At 47.0% G+C, this 25,940-nt stretch overlaps 1 long non-coding RNA gene and 1 pseudogene across 1 annotated transcript in view; one reads left to right on the plus strand and one right to left on the minus strand.

Annotated features, from left to right (window-relative positions):
• The first annotated feature begins 954 nt into the window (after window positions 1–954).
• On the plus strand, window positions 955–1,246 carry LOC138997109 (U6 snRNA-associated Sm-like protein LSm3 pseudogene; annotated as a pseudogene).
• Window positions 1,247–15,247: 14,001 nt separating this feature from the next.
• LOC138996765 (uncharacterized) overlaps window positions 15,248–25,940 on the minus strand; it is a 39,963-nt gene continuing 29,270 nt past the window's right edge. The window contains exon 2 of the long non-coding RNA XR_011468859.1: window positions 15,248–16,349. This is a non-coding gene — a long non-coding RNA (uncharacterized lncRNA). The remainder of the gene's footprint in view (window positions 16,350–25,940) is intronic.

Genomic DNA, 25,940 nt, shown 5'->3' on the forward strand with positions numbered 1-25,940 from the left:
CTGGTACCCTCCCCCCTTCCTGCAGGTCCTACCCCTTCTCCATCCCCATCTCAGTCCTCAGAGAAGATTCTGAGTTGACTGCCCCAGGGACACCGTGTGGGCCATTCGCTCTCTTTGCTCTGCTCCTGTTGGCTGCCTGGTGCTGTCCATGTCCACGAAGGTTCCCTGAGGGTTATATGTGTGTGTGCATGTGGGTGTGCGATGGGCCTCTGTACACATGTGAATCTCAAGGTAAAGGTATTTGAGGGCCATTTAACAACTATTTATTTTAAATGCAAGAATTCATGGTTAGGTCTTCCACATCCAATTAACAAAGGTTCATGTTGTAGATGAATTACTCTTCTTAACATCCTGCCTTCCCATGGTAGAATGACACACCCACCCCTTTACCTGCGCCTTGCAGCTCTTCCCACTACAGGATAGCATATCCCCACCCCAGCCCTGTTTGTCCCAGGCTTGGCCAAAAGAACATGGAGTCCAGGGATCTCCATATCAAAAAACACCTCAGGAAATTCTCAGGGACAAAGCAAATCTGAGAAACATTTCCCTAAATGGTATAAGTTACAAGTTCCACTAGTGGGACAGATGTTGCCATGTTATGGATTACAGGAGTTTTACAAGTATGTCCTCCTCATCCTGATCCATAAGACAAGACCACAATATCCAAGCAAATATGTGACCAGCTGTGAGGAGGTACCTGGACACTCAGGAGATAAGAATACTATTGTCAGCTCTGAACCCCCTGTTTCAAGGACTCAGCAACCACACGTAGGGACTGACTCCTCCCCTGGACAGGGCTGACCTGAGTGTTACCTGCCAGAACTCTCAGCCTAAGGTTCCCACCAGGTCATGCTTCTTGGGAGGGTTCTTACTTCAACATGCAAAGCTGTTCTTCTGGGACCAGTTGGGATGTAAAGTCTGCTGGAAAGAGTAGATTCCGGCAGGGTTTGAAACATGGGGGACGACGTGGACCGGCAACAAATTACCAACACTGGATCTTATGAGGCTCAGCCTGGATGAGCGAATTTATGTGAAAATGAGAAACTGAGAGCTTTGAGGAAGATTATATGCTTATGACCAACATTTAAATATGCTATTGGGAGATGTGGGAGAAACTGTGACCACTATAGAAACTGATGAAGAAACATATGAAGAGATATATAAGTCAACAAAACAGAATATTCCAATGCTTTTTGTCCGGGGAGATGGTGTTGTGCTAGTTGCTCCTCCATTGAGAGTTGGTTGAAACAAAGAATATATCCTGTGTGGAAATTAGAAGACTTTATATGATTGCGTCTTTAAAGGTAGAAGATATGCAGAAGAGAAACCTGTGTAAATTTTGATGTTTAGAAATGACCAAGGATTCTTCTGCTCCTGAAATGAGTTTATTTGCACATAACTCACAAATTCTTAAGCTAAATGGCATTTTTCTTTCTCCAACCCTTCCAATAAATGTGATCTCCAAAACACAGCCCTCTTTTTTAGGAGTTTATTTGCTCCAATGTTTTTTCCTGAAAATTTCTTTTTTTTTAAATTTAAATTAAATTTGATGTTTTCTTTTTTAAAATGCAAAAAAAAAAAAAAAAAGAGTAGATTCCCTGAGAATGAGGGCCTGGGAAAACATGCAGGAGACAACTTACCACAAATGTAGTACTAGCCACACATGATCTTTGAAATCTCTAAAAGACAGGTAAGATAAGGCTTCAGAAACAACCCAGTGAAACAGCCCTTTACAAAGAAAAATATTTGTCCAGGTGTGAAAAGAATGTCTCTTTCTCTATTTGTTAAGGTTTTAGACATTCTAGTCCCTGAATTTTAGACCCAAAGTTATGAGCTTGGGACTCTGTGACCTTTATGGGCCCTTTAAGCCTCCCACAGCCCTGACACCTGAGGAGATAGAGACCCCACCACAAGGGGCTGTGTGAGGATGTGGAATCTGTCCTCAGCTGCTCAGAGCAGGTGCCTGCAGTTCTCCAGCATCATGTCTCTGTATAGGCCTCTCGGAGAGGATCCGGGAGCCACAACCAGGGTCATGTCCTTGAAGACCACTGGTCCCTAAAATTTCAGTCACATGCCTCACCCATTCATCATCAACACCATGTCACAGGATGAAGTGCACGCAGCACTGAGACTAGAGGAGGGACCAGAAACAGAGTTTGGAGAGGCCAAGGGCAAAACTTACAGCCTCTTCCTGTCCTTCGCTCCACAATGCCCATTCCCACCACTCTATTTTTTTTTTTTAAACCATCACCTTCCCTACTGTCAGGAGAGGCAGTGAGATTGTTGGAGACTTGCTTGGACCACATCCACACGCCCAAGCCCAGTTGGTAGCCAGACTGCCAATTCCATGAGCTGACACAGGCCCTTTTGCCGCTTAACTCAGCTTGTGCTGGATTTGCTATTTGTAAACAAATGTAGGTGCTAACTGACCCAGAAATTCATCCTCAGGACAGAACCCTAAAATGTGCAAAGGCTTGAGTTTGGGGTTAGCAGCCACACCTCCACCACAGGCTGGAGAATGGGACGCCTTGTTGTGCAGCAGCAAATACAGCTGTTTGCTGTATCTGGGACTCAAGTGTCATTGATTCAATGACCATTCAGACGCAGCTGCAGTCAACTCCATGGACATTTGACGCGGTGTGCTTGTGCATGTCTGTGAGGGAGTGTCTAGAAGTGTACTTGCTCCCTCTTAGGATATGCACATGTGTAACTGAGCGCTATTGAACTGCCCCAAATACCTTCTATCAGTTTGGCCTTAACAGTGCTTAGCACTGCCTGTGCCCAATTCCCCATCAAGCCTGAGTACTACCACCTTTCTCAATAGTTTCCAAAACTTGGACCTCTACAAACCCTACCATACAATTAATTTCTGTGTGACCTAGGGCCCCTTCTATAAACTTTCCTGTAGCACTCATAAAACATTTTATCATTATTTGTTCACATGAGTTAAAAAATTATTCTCTCACTTGTGAAAGACAGTAAGGCACACTCTATTCAGAGTGACTACTGCACTGGGAATTGCATCAAGGGACAGAGTTTGGGCTCAATACCAAATCAACAAAGAAAAGTGGGAATTTATAGACAAGGAGTAGGATGGGCCATCAGTGGATGGAAAATTACCAGAAGGGTTGAGTAATTCTTGCTAAATGGACCTAACAAGATTTTTACTAGAGGCAGGCCAGCCTGACCAGGTATTACCTGAAATGGTGAGGTCAGTTTTGGAAGCTGATTAGATATCAACTGCAGGGGATCCTGGCTAAACTCACTTGAGATTCTTGCAAATCTGGACTCTACAAGAATGAAGATGGAAACTCAAGGTCAGGCCTAGTCTAGCAGAGGGCTCAGAGGATCCTGAATAAGTCTGGTCAAAGAGAAGATCTTTGTTCTGTGTTTCCCTCCATCCTGTACCATTCACCTCCAAACCATGGTTTTGAGAGAGAGAGAAAGGCATGAATTGATATATTAATATAACTGTATAAAGGACATATCAGGATGATAAAAGAGAGATTTTATAATTTATCAGAAACAACCATGAAAGCTATGCCAACATTGTTTAAGTATTAGGTTAAATGAATAGTTATCTACATAAATGTCCATCACTAAAACTAAATCAAGAAAAAAATGGATAATATGAATACAGCATTAACTACTAAAGAAATTAGAGTGAGAGCTAGTACTGTCCTGCCAACACAACAATGCCAAGCTCTGGGATCTTCATGGGTGAGTTCTAACAGATCTTCAAGTTAAAGATCATCCTCAACAAACTCTCTCAGAGAATTCAAAAGTTTAAAAAGAGAACATTGTGAAACACCAATCAGAAAGAATATATGCACACCTATGTTCATAGCAGTATTATTTACAATAGCTACGATCTGGAACAGCCCAAGTGCTTTTCAGCAGATGAATGGATTAAAAAATTGTGGTACATTGGCAATACTATGCAGCTATAAAAAGAAGGACCTCTTACCTTTTGAAACAGCATAGAGGCACGTGGAGAATATCATGCTAAGTGAAATAAGTCAGTCAGAGAAAGACAAGTATCACATGATCTCACTTATATGTGGAATCTAATGAACAAAATAAACTGACAGGAGGAACCAAGATGGCGGCATAGGTTAATGCCGGAGTTTGCTGCCTCGAACAACCACTTCAAAAATACAACTAAAAGACGGAACAGACATCATCTAGAACCACAGGAAGGCTGGCTGAGTGGAAGTTCTACAACTAGGAGGAAAGAGAATAACATACCAAGACTCAGAGGAGGCACAGTGCTGAAGTGAAATACTAAGGTGCGGAGTGCATGTGGAGTGGGCCCGCGGCGGAGGGCGCGGTTGTTGTTTTCGATCAGGAGGGAGTTTCAGACTCTGAGCTCCAGATCCGGGCGAGTCTCTAGGGACCCAGACTCAAACGGGAGAAGCGGGACTGTCTGGCTTTGGTCGGAACTCGAAGGCAGCTTTCTCTCTGAGGTTTGCAGCGGATGCTGAGACTCTGAGAGGCAGAGCCCCTGGGGATGGAACTGAGAGCAGCCATAACTGCTCGCTCCGCCCACCCTGTAGATCCCCGGGGACCCGCCCCGTCCAAGCCCTGCACAGAGGCATTTGCCGGATAGCCTTAGGCAAATGCTAGATTAGCACCACCCTAGAGATCTAGCACAGAAGCTCTCCCACTGCAGACACAGCTGACTCTCATAGCCAGTTAGCCTGGAGGGCAAATTACCCCCAGTATTGCCAACAACAATCAAGGCTTAACTACAACAAGGCTGTGGACAAAGACCACAAGGGGGTGCACCAAGAAAGCATAAAAAATGCGGAGACAAAGAAACATGACAGAAATGGAGGATATAGAGCTAAAAAATGCACTTTTAAGGTCTTTCAATAATTTTCTAGAAACTGCCGATAAACTTGATGAGATCTACAAGAAATGTAATGAGACCCTCAATGTTGTGATAAAGAACCAACTAGAAATTAAGCATACACTGACTGAAATAAAGAATATTATACAGACACCCAAAAGCAGAACAGAGGAGCGCAAGAATCAAGTCAAAGATTTGAAATGCAAAGAAGCAAAAAACACCCAACCAGAAAAGCAAAATGAAAAAAGAATCCGAAAATCCGAAGATAGTGTAAGGAACCTCTGGGACAGCTTCAAGCGTACCAACATCAGAATTATAGGGGTGCCAGAAGATGAGAGACAGCAAGATATTGAAAACCTATTTGAAGAAATAATGACAGAAAACTTCCCCTACCTGGTGAAAGAAATAGACTTACAGGTCCAGGAAGTGCAGAGAACCCCAAACAAAAGGAATCCAAAGAGGACCACACCAAGACACATCATCATTAAAATGCCAAGAGCAAAAGACAAAGAGAGAATCTTAAAAGCGGCAAGAGAAAGAAACTCAGTTACCTACAAGGGAATACCCATACGACTGTCAGCTGATTCCTCAACAGAAACTTTGCAGGCCAGAAGGGAATGGCAAGAAATATTCAAAGTGATGAATACTAAGAACCTACAACCAAGATTACTTTATCCAGCAAAGCTATCATTCAGAATTGAAGGTCAGATAAAGAGCTTCACAGATAAGGAAAATCTAAAGGAGTTCATCACCACCAAACCAGTATTATATGAAATGCTGAAAGGTATCCTTTAAGAAGAGGAAGAAGAAAAAGGTAAAGATACAAATTGTGAACAACAAACATGCATCTATCAACAAGTGAATCTAAAAATCAAGTGAATAAATAATCTGATGTACAGAATGAACTGGTAATTATAATAGAATCAGGAACATAGAAAGGGAATGGACTGACTATTCTTGGGGGGGAAAGGGGAGTGGGAGATGCGGGAAGAGACTGGACAAAAATCGTGAGCCTATGGATGAGGACAGTGGGTGGGGAGTGAGGGCGGAGGGTGGGGCGGGAACTGGGAGGAGGGGAGTTATGGGGGGAAAAAAGAGGAACAAATGTAATAATCTGAACAATAAATATTTAATAAAAAAAATAAACTGACAAACAAAATACAGTGGGGCCTTGACTTACGAGTTTAATTCGTTCCGTGACGGAGCTCGTAACTCAAATTACTCATATGTCAAATCACTGTGACATTCGCTGCACCAACTAGCGGTGGGGTATCTGAAGCTGGCTCTTACGTAACCCGAATTTTAGCTTGCAACTCAAAGCAAAAAATCAGCCGAGAGAAGGCTCGTACCTCAGAAAAAACTCGTTAGTCGGGACACTCGTAAGTCAAGGCCCCACTGTAGATACAGAGACATTGAAACATGCAACAGACTGACATATTTCAGAGGTGGGGTGGGAAGAGATTAAACAAAGAAATTATATGGGGAAGGTCTAAGGAGGGGGTGGGAGCAGGGTGGAGCAGATCAATGGGAGGGGAGAGGGGACATTTCTAATGCTTTCAACAATAAAGTTTAAAAAAGAAAAAAGAGAGAACATTTCCCAGTCAGTGTGGCTCGATGGTTGAGCATTTCTGGTCAAGGCACTTGCCCGGTTAGGCCATATGCCCGGGTTGTGGGCTTGATCCTTAGAAGGGGGATCAAGAGGGAGCTGATCAATGATTCTCTCTCACCACTGATGTTTCTATCTCTCCTTCTCCCTTCCTCCCTGAAATCAATAAAAATATATAAATAAGTAAAAATAAATAAAAGTTTAAAAGTCTATCCCCTTCCCCCCCAAAATGCATTACTAATATACCAAGTGCTCACTGGCAGTGACAGGATGAGACAGCCCTAGTTTGGGCACATCATAGATTGTAACATAAGCGGTTCACCCAGGTCAACAAGGAAAACAAGCTCAAGAGTCAGAAGTCCTTTCTCTGTGTAATGGGGGCAGGGTGATGCATGACTCGTTCCTGTGGCTGTAAACGCAGGACCTCTAGCCTGCAGTCATTATCCTGAGAGGACCCCAGCCTGGCACGGTTCTATGTTCTCTCAGGATTAAATCAAGTTTCTTATAAAAGACAATGTCATGGAATTGGTGGTGGAGGGCATGGCTGGGTAAGATAAGCATGTATCTCCCAGAACAGATCATGAAATCTCTGGCGAACCACTGGCTGTCCGTGTGGTGTTTCAAAAGATGTGCAAGTTTCTGTTGAAGACGACCTTTATTTTCACCCTGGGTGGTCTTGCTCCGGTTGTACACAATCTGATTGTGGATAAATCTTTCATAAATATCTTGTATGGTTTCCAAAAGAATAAGTTGTTTCCTAAACTGGCCATTGTGGTTGTGGATTAATTACCCCCATAGTATATGTGCTTTGACACCAAAGGAAAGGTAACAAAAGTAAAAATAAACAAGTGAAGCTACAACAAACTGAAAGGCTCTTGCACAGCAAAGGAAACTGTAAAATATATACACACATGGAGCCATTTTTAATGGGGCCCGAGCTGCCATTCTAGATAAACTGCCTTGCATATCTTATGCCTTAAAATATTGGGATGCTAAAACAGGGTGAAGTATCCTTTGAACTGGATCTAAAGCAACGTTGTGACCAAAAATCTGTTTATGAAGATGAGAAGAAAGCAAATATTATGACTACCAGACAGGTAATTGCCGAACTGAAAATTAAAAACATTCTTAGAATGAGCATCACTATGTTCGCTTATTGGCACCAACAGAAAGGCCGTCCCTCTGTTGATATCAGTGTTCCCTTCCTTTTCTTATAAACAAACACTCTGTGCTTCTGCCTGAATCAGTGCTTTTTAAACAGCTATTCTCATGTTTAATTTCAAATAAATGCTTGTTGCCTCTCACGTTGGCCTTTTATTTTTAGTTTAACATACTAGTATCTGGCTCAGGAACCGGGGCCTAACGTGGCCTCACTGTCGGGGGCCTGCATGCCCTGGAATGGGGTGTGGTGCCTGCGGAGCCTCTTCTGTGCTCACCGCTTCCATGGGCTGCTGTTGCTCTGACTGTGCATCTCTCCTAGGGTGGGTCTCCCTGCCTTCCTGGTTGAGGTCAAATGTCTTTATTTGAGGCTGGGAGGGGTGTCCCTCAGGGGGGTGGTGGTCCAGGTGGTGGCATGGGGTGGGATCCGCAGGAGCTTGTACCACAGGGAAAAGGATCTTTCCTATCTCGGGAGGGATTGGTCACAGCTCTCACATTTACCAAGTGCCCCGTAGCAGCTCACAGGGGTTCCTGATGGGTGAGTATTTATTTGGTTGTGTGTTGTTTTGTTTCCATTTCTTGTCCGTGTCTGTTATGTTGTTTGTCCTAAGAAAGAGATTCCATAAGAAGAGGAATCCAAACCTCTCCGGACAATGGAATACGTTTGTTGGTTGATAAGTAGAAGCTTCTAAAAAAACAAAGTAATTTCTCTAAAAGAACTTTTAGCATTTGAGCAGGTGCTTAAAAATGTCTTGCTGTTTGTCCTGCCTGAACGCTGACAAGATATTTCAAAGAATTTAATAAGTTTAGGATCAGAAGTTTGGCAAAAGTAAAAGTCTAATAAGATTTTTAACAGCCTTCTCAGCAATGTGTAAGGCCTTCCTACGGATAACAAGGATGAAAACACAGCCCATAGTCCCTGAGGCTAAACAACCAAAGGGAAAATGGGGAAAAGGGCTTTTTTAGAAGATTGACTAAAAGCTTCTCTTACCTAAGGAGCACCACCTCCCCCATGTCCATAAAAAGTGTTTACCAAGAGCAAATACAGATGCTGAAAGTCTTCTCTAAAAATTAATAAAAGGACACAACCTCATCTTTGTCAGCTCATAAAATGGCGCCTTACAGCCCTTGGGTGTGTGGCAGTACCATGTGGCCTCAATCGTGTGCCAGCGGCCAAGGTGACCATGAGCCACTTTGAGCCCAGTGATTACATCCACTATGACCTACTAGAGAAGAGCATTAACATTGTTCGCAAATGAGTGAACTGGTCTTGGACCCTCTCTGAGAAGCTTGTGTATGGACCCTTGGGTGACCCAGCCAATCAGGAGATCGAGGGGGGCAAGACCAGACCACGTGGCCATGCAGGATGCCACGGCCCAGATGGTCATGCTGCAGCTCATCAGCTGCCCAAGGTGGCCATGCCATCCACCATCCACTGCGACCATCTGATCAAGGCCCAGGCCCAGGAGAAAGACCTTTGTTGGGCCAAGGACATAAACCAAGAAGTACATAATTTTCTGGCAACTGCAGGTGCCAAGTATGGCATGGGCTTCTGGCGGCCTGGCTCTGGAATAATTCACCAGATCATTCTGGAAAACTACGCATACTCTGGGACTCTTCTGATTGGCACTGATTCCCATACTCCAAATGGGGGGCCTGGGGGCCATCTGCATTGGAGTATGGGATGCTGATGCAGTGGACATCATGGCGGGATTCCCTGGGAGCTGGGTGCCTCCACTAGGTGCCTCTTTCCTGTGTACTTACTCCCAATTGCAGCCTCGGGATCAGAAATCTTGGGGTACTGGGGAGGTGAAATTTTGTGTTTCTATGGTACTTCCCGGAGAAGCTGAAATTGCGGGATTCTGACCTGCCTTGGGGAAGAGCAGCACCAGTCTCACCCTGGTCGGAGCCCAACACTGAAAACCTTGGCCCTCAATCTGGAAAACAGGAGCCCTGGGCTCTAACCCACTCAGTCTCCCCAATAGCCACCTCCCCCACCTCTCAAAACCTGCCACCTGCCTTTTATACACTTCCCTCAGGCTCGAGTTTCCTAGACCTCTTCAGATCTGACAGAGTGCCTGACTTCCTTCCTCCTTAGAGTCTCCTCCCGCCTTTTCTCAAGCCTTTAGTCTGCCTGTGTGGTCCACAAAGCCTCCCACCCCTCCTTGCTCTCTAGACTCTCCCTCACTCTCTAGTCTCCCTCTCACCTTGGGTCTCCCTCTCACACTTCTCCCAGGGTCTCCATTGCCATTTCCCCTGGGTCACCAAGTCTAAACCGAGGGCTCCTGAGCCTCTAGTCCAGTGATGGCGAACCTATAACACGCGTGTCAGAGGTGACACGTGAACTCATTTTTTTGGTTGATTTTTCTTTGTTAAATGGCATTTAAATATATAAAATAAATATCAAAAATATAAATCTTTGTTTTACTATGGTTGCAAATATCAAAAAATTTCTATATGTGACACGGCACCAGAGTTAAGTTGGGGTTTTTCAAAATGCTGACACGCCGAGCTCAAAAGGTTCGCCATCGCTGCTCTAGTCAAGAGTGACCTGGCGTTTCTCTGGCTACAGTGACTCTGTCTACCTCACCCTCACCCCATCCCCAATTTGGAGCCCTCAGCCTCTCCTGAACACTTGCTCCCCTCCCTATTCCTTCCACATTCTCTTCATCCTAAAACCAAAGTAACAAACTATACCCTTCCTTTCCTCTCTTCCTATCTAATGATTACCATTTTTAATGTAATTCTGCCCTTCTTAAAGCACCCTGGTTTCTAACAGTCATCTGGCCTACAGGTCTCTCTAGGATTTGCTCTATTCTTAGAAGCTAACCAGAGCCAACAAATCCCAACAGAAATTCAAGGATAGGGTCTATTTTCCAGTACTTTGTATCTTGCTTGTGGACTTTCTTCAAAACAGGCATAGGAAGTTGTTGAAAATGACATCGAAAGCCAAGAATGTCTTCTGTGCTGTTGATGCACCCCCGGATGGCAGTGATCACAGGGCAGTGAAGGGATTAGGGGCACAGGCCCAGTGGACATCTGTTTGTCTAGTAGAGGCCTCTAACCTGCTGCCTCTTTACGTGGTCCTTATACTCCACACACCATCAAGATTCTATGACAAAATATCTTTGAAAGATTTGTGCTTCTGCTTTCTTACATGGAGGTGAAAATGCATGTGGAATTGGAACAATGTTGGTGGTTAGGGTCCTTCCAGCTCTCTAGCCAATAGTGGGTCACTTACCACACATGTAATTTTCTCAATGTTCCTGGCAATGTTAGTGAGGAGACCTTAAATATTACCTTTGTTCTGATTTGTGATCTATCGAGGTTGTGAAAAACATTTTAGACAAGAAACTAAGGAGTGAGCAGGTGGTCACCTGGGTGTCTCCAAAGCACATCTGAGTGGATAAGACATCCAGCCTGTTTACACCATCTCTAACAGTGCTGGAGACCAGAAGCCTGAAATGGGCATCACTGTGCTGGAATCCTGGCGTGTGTCTGCAGGACCCTGCTCCATCCAGACTCTCTGGAGTAATCTGTGTTTGCCTTTTCCAGTTTCTGGGGTCTGTTCTCATTCTTCGTTCATGTCCCCCCATCACACGCCTTTTCCCTCCCCTGCCCCCATAGTCACATCTGCTCTTTTCCTTCTTGTTGTTTGATCTCCCTCTGACTCAATCTTTCCCTCATAAGAACACTTGAGATTACATGGAGGGACCACCTGAAAAATCTACAGTAGTTTTTCCATCTCACCACCTCTGACTTCATCACATATGCAAAGTGTATTGTGCAGGGAATATAACAGTCACAGGTTCCAGGGATAGAACTCCGGATATCTTTAGGGGTGCAATGATTGTCCCTACCACAGTATTCAAAGAACTTCAAAATGTCTTTTCTTCATATTATAAAAAGCTTTTTAAAACTACCTATTTCATTCCTGTGTTCTTGAATGGGATAAGTGTTGTCTCCACAGTTGAAGCTCTTCATGGTACCAGCTCTAGAGGAGGGTACCATGGCTTCCCGCCCCCTTGGACATTTGTGTTGTCAGACACCCTTCCAGACGATCTGGTTCCATTGGAATGGAAATGGGGCTCTGCACTGGTGCACAGCCTCCTTGGCCTGGAGCACTCCCCAAGGGTGTGGGGTTTGCTCATGTCAGATCTGTGACTCTGTAAGAAGCCAGCCTTCCAGGTCTGAAATCATTCCTGGGACTGAAGGGCACAGGCATGCTCATTATATCTTCCAAAGATTCAGTTACTTCATTTATGAAAGACAAAGCTTTAGAATGTCTAATGGACAATTTGACTACATTTCTTATGAATGAATTTTAAATACTTCTGACACATTAATGATGTGTCCAATGAACCCGTCACCAACCTTCTTACATCAGAAGTTGTCTACTTCTATTTATTTATTTATTTATTTATTTATTTATTTATTCATTTATTCATTTGAATTTATTGGAGTTACATTGGTTCATAAAGCCATATAGGTTAAGTGTACAACTGAATAAAACACACATCTGTGTCCCATTGCCCCAAGCAAAATCTCTTTTCCCTCCTCCAGAAGTTTTCTATTGAATAAAGTTCTTATCTATACTGAACAAAAGGGTTCCAGTTGAGGTAGAGTTGACAGAAGAATGAGAATGGACTATCGAATAGTTACCTATGAGGTTAACAGATAGTTAAACCAAAGGGAAAAACATGGAAGGAGCAGGGAAAGTGTCCAGCTTGTTTAATCTCCTCACACAGCCCCTGGATCTGAAGCCTTGGAACCGCTGTCTGTCTCACCCCAGGGAGTCACCGAGTGGTGTGCGAGGGTTGCATGAAACCCCTCAGAGGGCTGAGTACAAAGAGATTACAGGGAAGGGAACAAGAGCAACTGCTTCTTTGAAAATCCATCCTCATTAACAAAACAAAAAAACATAGATTGGAAGATTTGATATTGTTAAGCTGTCATACTATCCAAAGTGATCTACAGATTCCATGTAATATATTATAAATCCAATGACTATTTTTTAGAAATAGAAAATATTGCCCAGCTGGTGTGGTTCAGTGGTTGAGCGTCGACCTAGGAACCAGGAGGTCACAGTTCGATTCCCAGTCAGAGCACATGCCTGGGTTGCAGGCTCCCAGTGTGGGGTGTGCAGGAAGCAGTCAATCAATGATTCTCTCTAATCATTGATGTTTCTATCTCTATTTCCCTCTCCCTTCCTCTCTGAAATCAATAAAAATACATTTAAAAAAATAAATAAAATTCAAACAACAATGGAATATCCCCTCAACGGAAAACAACAATAACAAAAACAGAAAGTAACCTGTCCTGGCACAATGTGGAAAAATTGGAACCTGGGCCCACTCTTTGTGGAAATGCAAAATGGTACAGGTACTGTATAAGAAATAGACTTATCATGTGGTCCAGCAATCTCACTTCTGCTTTTATGTTAAAAAAAAAAAGATTGGAAATCAGGATTTTGAAGATATATTTGCACATCCATTTTCATTGCAGCATTATTCATAACTAGAGACCTGGTGCACAAAAATTTGTGCACTGGGGGGCGGGGTCCCTCAGCCCGGCCTGTGCCCTCTCGCAGTCTGGGACCCCTCAGGAGATAACAACCTGCTGGCTTAGGCCTGCTCCTGGGTGGCAGAGGGCAGGCCCAATCCCTAGGTGCAGCCCCTGGTCAGGCTCAGAGCGGGGCTGATTCGGGAGTTGGGGCGCCACCCCCTGTCATGCACAGAGCAGGGCGGATTGGGAGGTTGCAATGCCACCCTCAGTCACGCTCAGGGTGGGGCCGATTGGGGGGTTGGGGCACCGCCCCCTGTCACACTTAAGGCAGGGTCGATGGGGAGGTTGCAGCGCCACCCCCTGTCACGCACAGAGCAGGGCCGATCAGGGGGTTGGGGCGCTGCACCCTGTCACTCACAGAGCAGGGCCAATCAGGGGGTTGGGGCGCTGCCCCCTGACACTCACAGAGCAGGGCCCATCAGGGGGATTGGGGCTCCGTACCCTGTCATGCACAGAGCAGGGCCAATCAGGGGGTTGGGGCGCTGCCCCCTGTCATGCACAGAGTAGGGCCAATAGGGGAGTTAGGGCACTGCCCCCTGTCACACACAGAGCAGGGCGGATCAGGGGGTTGGGGCGCCGCCCTCTATCACCCACAGAGCAGGGCCGATCGGGGTTGGGGCGCCGCCACTGTCACAATCAGGGCAGGGCCGATGGGGAGGTTATGGCTCTACCCTGTCACACACAGAGCAGGGCCTGTGTGTGTGTGGGGGGGGGGGGGGGGTTGGGGTGCCGCAACCTGTCACACACAGAGCAGGGCCGATCAGGGGGTTGGGACGCCGCACCCTGTCACACACAGTGCCGCAGGGCGATCGATCAGGGGGTTTGGGCGCTGCCCCCTGTCACGCTGATCCGGTGCCAGGAGGCCTCTCAGCTCCGCTGATCCCGGTGCTGGGAGGCATATTACCCTTTTACTATATAGGATAGAGGCCTGGGGGCTGGCTGGTTTGCCCTGAAGGGTGTCCTGGATCAGGGTGGGGGTCCCCACTGGGGTGCCTGGCCAGCCTGGATGAGGGGATGATGGCTGTTTGCAGCTGGTCACACACCCTTCAGGGTGGGGGGGTCCCCACTGGGGTGCCTGGCCAGTCTGGGTGAGGGGCTGAGGGCTGCTTTCAGGCTAGCAGTTGTTGACTGAAGCTCCCAACCGCTCCTTTTTTTTCTCTTTTTTTTAAAATTTTATTCTGGGCCAGCTTTAGCTCTGGCTTTAGCTCTGAGGCTTCCGCTGCTGAAAGCAGGTATCTGGTTTGTTTGCGTTCTATAATCGAAACAATGTATAACTCCAGCTCTGAGATCCCGGCTGGCTGAAAGCTGGTTTCTGGGGTTTTGTTTAGCTTCTATATTTGTTAGAATGTTTCAAACTGCCAGCTCAGAGTCTGGCAAGTCAGGCGGGGAACGTTGGATTCTGCAGTCACTGGAGCAAGCAAGCCTCATGTTCGCTTCCAGCTGCCTGGCTGCTGGCCGCCATCTTGGCTGACAGTTAATTTGCATAAGGATATGCTGATTAGCCAATGGGAAGGGTAGCGGTCGTACACTAATTACCATGTTTCTCTTTTATTAGTGTAGATACCCAAGAGGCAGAAGCAACCCAATTATCCATACACAGAGTAATGGGAAAATAAAATGTGGTATATACATATACAACAGAATATTATTCAGCCTTGGGGGGGGGGGGGCGGTAATTCTCAATATGATGCTAAGTGAAACAAGCCAGTCACAGGAAGACAGAAAACGTATGTTCCACTTATATGACGTATCTCAAGTATTCACATTTACAGAAACAAAGAACATTGGTCATTGTGGGGTACTTGGGGGAGGATAAAATAGGTCACTGTTTTAATGGGTATAGATTTTCAGTTTTACTGAAGAAAAAGTGCTTGAGATCTGAAGAGATGTTACTCACTTCCCAGCATGCAATTGTTCACAGGTGAGATATTCCCTTTCATTCATATTAGGTATTATCCAAGATGGTCCCTCTCAGAAGACAAGGACTTAGCATTCTTTCCCATCACCAAAACACACATACACACTCTTCCCATCCTGTCTTTCCAATAATTTTTTAAAACCCAATATTTCATGTGGACTTTATTTCTATGTTATGCTGTTCACATTTAATCCAAATAGCTGTGATTTTTTAAAACCTCTTGAATTGTGGAGTCAAAAATTTTCATCTCTGAAGTACATCAGTACTGGAGAACATTCCTTATGTGAGCTGGAGCCTTGGGGAGGAATGTTATAGTCCCATGAACCCACATCTCTATGGCCAATTAATAGTTGACAAAAGAGGCAAGAGCATACAATGGAGTAAAGATAGTCTCTTCAATAAATGGTGCTGGGAAAATTTGACAAATACATGGAAAAAAAAATGAAACTAGACCACCAACTTGTACCATACACAAGAATAAACTCAAAATGAATAAAAGACTTAAATGTAACTCACAAAGCCATAAAAATCCTAGAAAAAAACATGGGCGGTAAAATTCAGATATCTCATGTAGCATTATTATTGCCAATAAATCTCCTAGGGCAAGGGAAACAAAGAAAAAATAACAAATGGGACTACATCAAACCAAAAAGCCTCTGCACAGCAAAGGAAACCATCAAAATGAAAAGGAACCCACTGAGTGGAAGAACATATTTGCCAGTGACACATCTGAAGGTGCCTGCATCTGAATGCAGGAAGGACAAGAGAGTCAGTGACTATCCTTGTGCCCCAGAACACACAATGGGTTCAGGTCAGGAACACGGTGGGGATGCAGCAGTGGAGCAGAGGATGTGACACACTCCGGTGCTTAAGTGTCCAGTCAGGTTCCCACAGGATCTAAGAGGCTATGAAGTTAACATTGGGAGACAGAGTTGTCTATTTGTACTGGGAGATGATCTCCTTTTCCTGGAGGGAGACAACGCACTAGTTTCTTGTGGCTGCCATAATAAATTTCCACAACCTGAATAACTTAAAATAAAAAAGTTATTCTCTGACATTCTGGAAGCCAGCAATCCAAATCAAAGTATGGGCAAGCCCTCATTTTCTCCACAGACTCTAGGAAAGATTCCATTCCTTTTATCTACATCTTTGGTGGCTGCCGGCATTCCTTGGCTTGTAGCTGCATCACTCCCATCTTTGCCTCCATCTTCATGTGAACTTCTCCTGGCATGTCATCTCATCTTCTGTTTCTTAGAAGGAATATATTATTGGATTTAGGACTCATGCAGATAACCCAGCATAATCTCATCTCGAAATCTTTAACTTAAACAATTGCATCAGCAAAGAACATATTCCCAAATAAGGTCACATTCATAAATTCCAGGAATTAGGATGTGGTCATATTTTGTGGGGAGCCCCCACTCAACTCTCTATAGGCAGAGTGATTCTGTGGTCCAGTCCATGCTGGGATGTGGGTTGATTCCAGAGCTTCATCCATGGGGGCTCCGCTAAACCATGCAACGAGTCCCACTGAGTTTAGGCTTTGCCTTGAGTTTACAGAAGTGGGGAACTTGGAGGGGAGACCGAGAGATGCCAGGAGAGAGCTTCCAGACATGTGCCCCAAAGACCACCAGCCTAGGTCCACAAAGAGTCAAGTTTATAGAAAAAGGAGGGCTTTCTAGATTGACATCACATGCACTTTGGGAGCCTTGTTTAGATCATGGCTACAAAAATGTCACAAAATATATTTTGGAACAAGCACAAAAATGAAATAAATAAGCTGGACCTCATTCAAATTTTGAAATTTTGTGGTTTAAAGGACCTCATTAAGAAAGTGAAAGAAGAGATTCAAAATGGCGATGGAGTAAGTGGATGCTACACAGATCTACTCTCCAGGGCCAAACTGGAATTACAATTAAAATTAAAAACAAAAAACAAAAGCAAAAAAACACCCTGAATAATCAATTGAAGACCAGCTGGAAAGAACCCTGATTACCAAGGATGGAAAGTGGAAACTGCATAGAGACTGGTAGAAAGAGCTGAGGCATGAAAGTGCTGGTCCAGCTCCCATAGACAGAAGCTGAATTTCCAGAGAAATATCTCAGCTGTGGGGTGTTGCCACTAAGAACTCTGGGGTCTAAACCCCAAGCTGGGCCCACCAGCAGAGAGCACCAGAACGGAGAAAGGCATCCAGATAAACATCTGGCTGGGAAAAGCAGCAGGGTTGCTATCTGCCAGGAAAAGATGGCTGAAAATGCAGGCACCCTCTTAAAGGGACAAAGCACAAAATTTCATGTGCAGCCATTCACCTTGGGCTCTGTCAGAGGAAGGGCAGAATGGACTGGAACTGTGTGAGCAGAAGCCAGGGTTGGGGGCTCTAGAGTTAGAGCTCAGAGGGCAAACACCCTGGTTTCCTGTGCTGAGTCATTCCCTCACACTGCAGAGGACATCTTTCTCAGGCAAAACATTGCTATCCTGGCAGTTTTGGCCAGGGAGTGAAACAGTTACCCCACCCTATTGGAAAACCCTTTGCCCCACCCTGTGGAGTTTCTGAGGCCCATTGGGAGACTTAGAATAACAAATAGCCTCCAGGCATAAGCAATTGCCCCTCCCTGTTAGAAAACCTCTTGCCCCACCTATGGACAATTACCTGAAGCTACTCAAGATAGGATCCAATCAGTCTGCAGGCAGAGGCAAGGCTCTGGAGGCTTTGAGCTTTTGCCTTATCTAATTAGTCAGAAACAGCGTTTGACACTGGTATGTAGAGCTACCTAATACATTGTTACAAACCCAAACAGGCAGCCAAAATGGGGAGAAAAAAAAAAGAAAGAATAAGAGAATTCTCTAGAAGAAAAGCTAAATGAAATGGAGATAATAAATTTATCAGACAGAGAGTTCAGAATAATGATGGCAAAATGCTCAGCAGCATGAGAAAAGATATAGTAACTATGAAGAATGATTCAGCACTAATAGAGAACACAGTGGAAGGAATACACAACAGATTAGGGCAGTGGTTCTCAACCTGTGGGTCACGACCCCTTTGGCGGTCAAACGACTCTTTCACAGGGGTTGCCTAAGACCATCCTGCATATCAGATATTTACATTACGATTCATAACAGTAGCAACATTACAGTTATGAAGTAGCAACAAAAATAATTTTATGGTTGGGGGTCACCACAACATGAGGAACTGTATTTAAAAGGCCAGAAGGTTGAGAACCACTGGATTAGGGGAAGCTGAGAATTGAATCAGTTAATTAGAAGATAGGGTAGAAAAAATAACTCAATTGGAGAACCAAAGAGGAAAAAAACAATTAAAAAACAGTATAACAGCTAAGGAAGCTGTGGGATATGAAACATAACAATCCTATATAATAAAAGGCAATTGACCGAATGGCAGAATGACCGGTTGCTATGATGTGCACTGACCACCATGGGGCAGACATTCAATGCAGGACCTGCCCCCTGGTGGTCAGTGTGCTCCCACAAGGGGAGTGCCACTCAGCCAGAAGCTGGGCTCAAGTGAACAAGGATTAGAAAATGTGTCTGAAGAAATAATGGCAGGAAACTTCCCTAACCTGGTGAAGGAAAAAGTCACACAAGTTCAGGAGACACAGGGAGTGCCAAGCAAGAAAACCCAAACAGGCCCATGCCCAGCATAATTAAAATACCAAAAATTAAAGACAAAGAGAATATCTTAAAGGCAACAAGAGAAAAGCAAACTGATACATAAGGTTGTCAACTGATTTCTCATCAGAAACTCTACAAGCTAATAGGGAATGGCATGAAGTACTCAAGGTAATGAAAAGCAAGGATCTGAAACTAAGATTACTATATTCAGCAAGGCTATCATTCAAAATAGATGGTGAAATAAAGAGCTTCCCAGACCAAAAAAAAAAAAAAGGCTGAAAGAGTTTATCACCACCAAACCAGCACTACTAGAAATGCTAAAGGGACTGCTGTAATGAGAAGAAACACAGAGAGAAACATAGGCATACAGAATTAAAATGGCAATAAATAAGTACCTATCAATAATAATCTAAATGTAAATGGATTAAATGCTCCAACCAAAAGACATAGGGTAACTGTATGGATACAAAAATATGACCCAATTATATGCTCTCTACAAGAACCCACCTCAGAACAAAAGACTCACACAGGATGAGAGTGAAAGGATGAAAAAAAAATTTCTATGTGAATGGAAAAGAAAAAAAGCTGAGATAGCAATGTTCATATCTGAAAAAATAGACTTCAAAATGAAGTCCATCACAAGAGACAACAAATGTCACTACATTATACTAAAGGGATCGATCCAAAAAGAGGATATAACCCTGGTAAACATATATGCACCCAATATAGAATCACCTAAATATATATTTTTAGAAGTTCTAGAGGACTTTAAGAAATATACTGACCACAAATACAGTCATAGTATGAGACTTTAACACCCTGCTCACTTCACTGGATAGATCTTCCAGACAAAAAATTAACAAGGAAACAGTGACTCTAAAGGACACACTGGATCAGATGGATTTAATTGACATTCAGTATAGAACATTTCACCTCAAAGCTGCAAAATATACATTCTTCTCAAGTGCACATGGGTCATTCACAAAGATAGACCACAGGTTAGGACACAAAACAAGTCTCTACAAGTTCAAGAAGATTGAAATCATATCAAGCATCTTCTCAGATCACAGTGGAATAAAATTAGGAATCAACTACAGTAAAACCACTCAAAAATATTCAAACACCTGGAGCATGTTACTAAACAACAAATGAGTTACCAATGAGATCAAGAAAGGAACCAAAAACTTCCTGGAGACAAATGAAAATGAACACACAGCAACCCAAAATCTTTGGGACACAGCAAAGCAGTCCTAAGAGGGAAGTTCATAACACTACAGGCCTGCCTCAAAAAAAAAAAAAAAAAAAAGGTTAAAAATAAACTATTTAACCCTACAAATTAAAGAATTAGAAAGAGAACAACAAGAAAAGCCCTCTCCCTGTGGGCCTAAGGCATCAGTAAGCCTCCCTCTGCAGGAGGCAACCTGGCTGATCAGGGGAAAGCTCTGCTGCTGCCACTGCTGGCTGCCACAGCTGCCAAGGTGTTTTCATCAACATGGACTCCAGTCCCTTCACCACAAAAAAAATGACAACTTTCTTTAGACATTTTCAAGATGTCTCTTTCATAGGATATGACATTTCTTTCTTTCTTTCTTTTTAGCTTCACCTGAGGATATTTTTCCATCGATTTTTAGAGAGTGTGGAAGAGAGAGGGAAAGACAGAGAGAAACATCAATGTGAGAGGGACACTGCGATTAGTTGCCTCCTGCATGAGCCCTGACCTGGGCCCCGGCCAGGGAGGAGCCTGTAACCTAGGTACATGCCCTTGATCAGAATCAAACCTGGACCCTGCGGTCGGCAGGCCGAAGCTCTATCCACTGAGCCAAACTGGCTAGGGCAGGATATGACATTTATTAGCCCCTCCAGCAGCAGACCTTCGTTTTTTCCTCCAGGCGTGAGGTGGAAAAACCCTAGATCACCTTCTTGGATTCTTATTACCCAAGTTACCAAGAACACTGCGAGTAGTGTACGGGGAGCTTAGCCAGTGAGCAGTAAGAAAAGGTGTTTCCTCTGCAGCTCACGTGCAGAGGCTGGACTGCTGGTGAGGGCCTGCCCTCAGCTGCAAGTGGACCCTCTCTCTCTCCCTCTCCTTCTCCCTCTCCCTATCCCTCTCCCTCTTTTTTTCCTTCTCCCTTTCCCTCTTCCTCTCCCTCTCCCTCCGGTCCACTCTCTCTTAAAAACAGTGAAAAAATATCTTATGGTGAGTATTTAAAAAACAAAACAAAACACAGAATAACAGGCCTCCTCCTTGGAGATGCTGAATATGTAGGCCTGAAAGAGAGAATTCTTGGCTCTGCGAAGGGCCCTACATGAATTTTATTAACAATATTTGGAAAATTAGCCGAAGCCACACCAATGATTCAAGTTTGTGCTTTTCTGTGTTCCAGGGAAGAATCAAATGATCTTTTGTTTTATTGTGTCAAAACAAAATTTTACATGTGTGAAATACATAATTCTTATTCAAATACATAATAGCAGATGCAAAAGTTCTGTTTAACTCAGTGAAGGGACTGGCAGGATGATAAGGCTGTTCAAAGGAGATTGCCACAGATGAAAGCTGAAGTAAAACTGCTAAATTAGATACAATCTGGCTAATGTCCTATAGAACAATAAAACCATCACTTTTTGAATTGGTTTGTCTTCTAGACAGAAATTAGTTACATCTTTAAAAGCCTAAAAATTCTTTTCATCTCTCACTTTGCTGATCATTGAAAGGGTGAGGGCTATGCCCTCCCCTCCATCTGGCCTGTATCCTCCATGTTGGGGCCACGTGTAGCCTTCTTCCCGGAAGCCCAGGCCTCTGCTGGCTGCGCCCGGGATTTTAAACTAACCAATGACAATCAAGGGAAGTGCGCACCATAGATATGACCACATCCTGTGTAACAAGACCCGGCTCACGCCTGGCCAATCGGCAGGGCCCACAATCCCCTTGTGTCACCCCCCTATTAAAGCCGGATTTTCCCATGGGAGGGGACTCTCTTCCTGTCGCCGGGGCTGGCTGGGAGCAGGGTCAGGCCGGCCGGGAACGGGGTCGGTCTAGCTAGCCCAAAAATAAAAGGACCTTCTGCTTTTGCATCGAACTGGCTCCCAGTGTGGTATTTTGGGAATCTTGGAATCTGGGCATAACAATCATTATATGTAAATTTCCAGGGCTGTAAAATGTCAAAATATATGGAACTTACTTAATTGTAAATAGTGTATCAGAGAGTTTTGTGGAAAAAGAAATTATCATTTTGTGGGCCTCTAATGCCCAAATTATACTGAAAGGACTTCCTGTCAAAGTTTTACTCAGGGCCTGCAATTGGCCTGGAAGGCTGCAGGCCGACCCACCCTTTTCTCTCAGGGCCTATGTCAGGACACAAGGCTGCAGGCTGACCCACCCTTTCCTGCCAGGGCCTATGTCAGGACACAAGGCTGCAGGCCGACCCACCCTTTCCTGCCAGGGCCTATGTCAGGACACAAGGCTGTAGGCCGACCCACCCTTTCCTGCCAGGGCCTATGTCGGGACACAAGGCTGCAGGCTGACCCACCCTTTCCTGCCAGGGCCTATGTCAGGACACAAGGCTGCAGGCTGACCCACCCTTTCCTGCCAGGGCCTATGTCAGAACACAAGGCTGCAGGCTGACCCACCCTTTCCTGCCAGGGCCTAAGCTAGGACACAAGGCTGCAGGCTGACCCACCCTTTCCTGCCAGGGCCTATGTCAGGACACAAGGCTGCAGGCTGACCCACCCTTTCCTGCCAGGGCCTATGTCAGGACACAAGGCTGCAGGCTGACCCACCCTTTCCTGCCAGGGCCTATGTCAGGACACAAGGCTGCAGGCCGACCCACCCTTTCCTGCCAGGGCCTAAGCTAGGACACAAGGCTGCAGGCCGACCCACCCTTTCCTGCCAGGGCCTAAGCTAGGACACAAGGCTGCAGGCCGACCCACCCTTTCCTGCCAGGGCCTAAGCTAGGACACAAGGCTGCAGGCTGACCCACCCTTTCCTACCAGGGCCTAAGCTAGGACACAAGCCTGCAGGCCGACCCACCCTTTCCTGCCAGGGCCTAAGCTAGGACACAAGGCTGCAGGCTGACCCACCCTTTCCTGCCAGGGCCTATGTCAGGACACAAGGCTGCAGGCCGACCCACCCTTTCCTGCCAGGGCCTAAGCTAGGACACAAGGCTGCAGGCCGACCCACCCTTTCCTGCCAGGGCCTATGTCAGAACACAAGGCTGCAGGCTGACCCACCCTTTCCTGCCAGGGCCTATGTCAGGACACAAGGCTGCAGGCCGACCCACCCTTTCCTGCCAGGGCCTAAGCTAGGACACAAGGCTGCAGGCCGACCCACCCTTTCCTGCCAGGGCCTATGTCAGGACACAAGGCTGCAGGCTGACCCACCCTTTCCTGCCAGGGCCTAAGCTAGGACACAAGGCTGCAAGCTGACCCACCCTTTCCTGCCAGGGCCTATGTCAGGACACAAGGCTGCAGGCCGACCCACCCTTTCCTGCCAGGGCCTATGTCAGGACACAAGGCTGCAGGCTGACCCACCCTTTCCTGCCAGGGCCTATGTCAGGACACAAGGCTGCAGACTGACCCACCCTTTCCTGCCAGGGCCTATGTCAGGACACAAGGCTGCAGGCTGACCCACCCTTTCCTGCCAGGGCCTATGTCAGGACACAAGGCTGCAGGCCGACCCACCCTTTCCTGCCAGGGCCTATGTCAGAACACAAGGCTGCAGGCTGACCCACCCTTTCCTGCCAGGGCCTATGTCAGGACACAAGGCTGCAGGCTGACCCACCCTTTCCTGCCAGGGCCTATGTCAGGACACAAGGCTGCAGGCCGACCCACCCTTTCCTGCCAGGGCCTATGTCAGAACACAAGGCTGCAGGCCGACCCACCCTTTCCTGCCAGGGCCTATGTCAGGACACAAGGCTGCAGGCTGAACCACCCTTTCAGGCCAGGGCCTATGTCAGGACACAAGGCTGCAGGCCGACCCACCCTTTCCTGCCAGGGCCTATGTCAGAACACAAGGCTGCAGGCCGACCCACCCTTTCCTGCCAGGGCCTAAGCTAGGACACAAGGCTGCAGGCCGACCCACCCTTTCCTGCCAGGGCCTATGTCAGGACACAAGGCTGCAGGCCGACCCACCCTTTCCTGCCAGGGCCTATGTCAGAACACAAGGCTGCAGGCCGACCCACGCTTTCCTGCCAGGGCCTAAGCTAGGACACAAGGCTGCAGGCTGACCCACCCTTTCCTGCCAGGGCCTAAGCTAGGACACAAGGCTGCAGGCTGACCCACCCTTTCCTGCCAGGGCCTATGTCAGGACACAAGGCTGCAGGCCGACCCACCCTTTCCTGCCAGGGCCTATGTCAGGACACAAGGCTGCAGGCCGACCCACCCTTTCCTGCCAGGGCCTATGTCAGGACACAAGGCTGCAGGCCGACCCACCCTTTCCTGCCAGGGCCTATGTCAGAACACAAGGCTGCAGGCCGACCCACCCTTTCCTGCCAGGGCCTATGTCAGAACACAAGGCTGCAGGCTGACCCACCCTTTCCTGCCAGGGCCTAAGCTAGGACACAAGGCTGCAGGCTGACCCACCCTTTCCTGCCAGGGCCTATGTCAGGACACAAGGCTGCAGGCCGACCCACCCTTTCCTGCCAGGGCCTAAGCTAGGACACAAGGCTGCAGGCCGACCCACCCGTTCCTGCCAGGGCCTAAGCTAGGACACAAGGCTGCAGGCCGACCCACCCTTTCCTGCCAGGGCCTAAGCTAGGACACAAGGCTGCAGGCTGACCCACCCTTTCCTGCCAGGGCCTATGTCAGGACACAAGGCTGCAGGCCGACCCACCCTTTCCTGCCAGGGCCTAAGCTAGGACACAAGGCTGTAGGCCGACCCACCCTTTCCTGCCAGGGCCTATGTCAGGACACAAGGCTGCAGGCCGACCCACCCTTTCCTGCCAGGGCCTAAGCTAGGACACAAGGCTGCAGGCCGACCCACCCTTTCCTGCCAGGGCCTAAGCTAGGACACAAGGCTGCAGGCCGACCCACCCTTTCCTGCCAGGGCCTAAGCTAGGATACAAGGCTGCAGGCTGACCCACCCTTTCCTGCCAGGGCCTATGTCAGGACACAAGGCTGCAGGCCGACCCACCCTTTCCTGCCAGGGCCTAAGCTAGGATACAAGGCTGCAGGCTGACCCACCCTTTCCTGCCAGGGCCTAAGCTAGGACACAAGGCTGCAGGCCGACCCACCCTTTCCTGCCAGGGCCTATGTCAGAACACAAGGCTGCAGGCTGACCCACCCTTTCCTGCCAGGGCCTATGTCAGGACACAAGGCTGCAGGCTGACCCACCCTTTCCTGCCAGGGCCTATGTCAGGACACAAGGCTGCAGGCCGACCCACGCTTTCCTGCCAGGGCCTAAGCTAGGACACAAGGCTGCAGGCCGACCCACCCTTTCCTGCCAGGGCCTAAGCTAGGACACAAGGCTGCAGGCTGACCCACCCTTTCCTGACAGGGCCTAAGCTAGGACACAAGGCTGCAGGCTGACCCACCCTTTCCTGCCAGGGCCTAAGCTAGGACACAAGGCTGCAGGCTGACCCACCCTTTCCTGCCAGGGCCTATGTCAGGACACAAGGCTGCAGGCCGACCCACCCTTTCCTGCCAGGGCCTATGTCAGGACACAAGGCTGCAGGCCGACCCACCCTTTCCTGCCAGGGCCTATGTCAGAACACAAGGCTGCAGGCCGACCCACCCTTTCCTGCCAGGGCTATGTCAGGACAAAAGGCTGCAGGCCGACCCACCCTTTCCTGCCAGGGCCTAAGCTAGGACACAAGGCTGCAGGCCGACCCACCCTTTCCTGCCAGGGCCTAAGCTAGGACACAAGGCTGCAGGCTGACCCACCCTTTCCTGCCAGGGCCTATGTCAGGACACAAGGCTGCAGGCCGACCCACCCTTTCCTGCCAGGGCCTATTTCAGAACACAAGGCTGCAGGCTGACCCACCCTTTCCTGCCAGGGCCTATGTCAGGACACAAGGCTGCAGGCCGACCCACCCTTTCCTGCCAGGGCCTAAGCTAGGACACAAGGCTGCAGGCCGACCCACCCTTTCCTGCCAGGGCCTAAGCTAGGAAACAAGGCTGCAGGCTGACCCACCCTTTCCTACCAGGGCCTAAGCTAGGACACAAGCCTGCAGGCCGACCCACCCTTTCCTGCCAGGGCCTAAGCTAGGACACAAGGC

Source organism: Myotis yumanensis, unplaced genomic scaffold, assembly GCF_028538775.1.
Source record: "Myotis yumanensis isolate MYYU_CA2020_CCGP unplaced genomic scaffold, mMyoYum1.0.hap1 SCAF_18, whole genome shotgun sequence".
NCBI lineage: Eukaryota > Metazoa > Chordata > Mammalia > Chiroptera > Vespertilionidae > Myotis > Myotis yumanensis.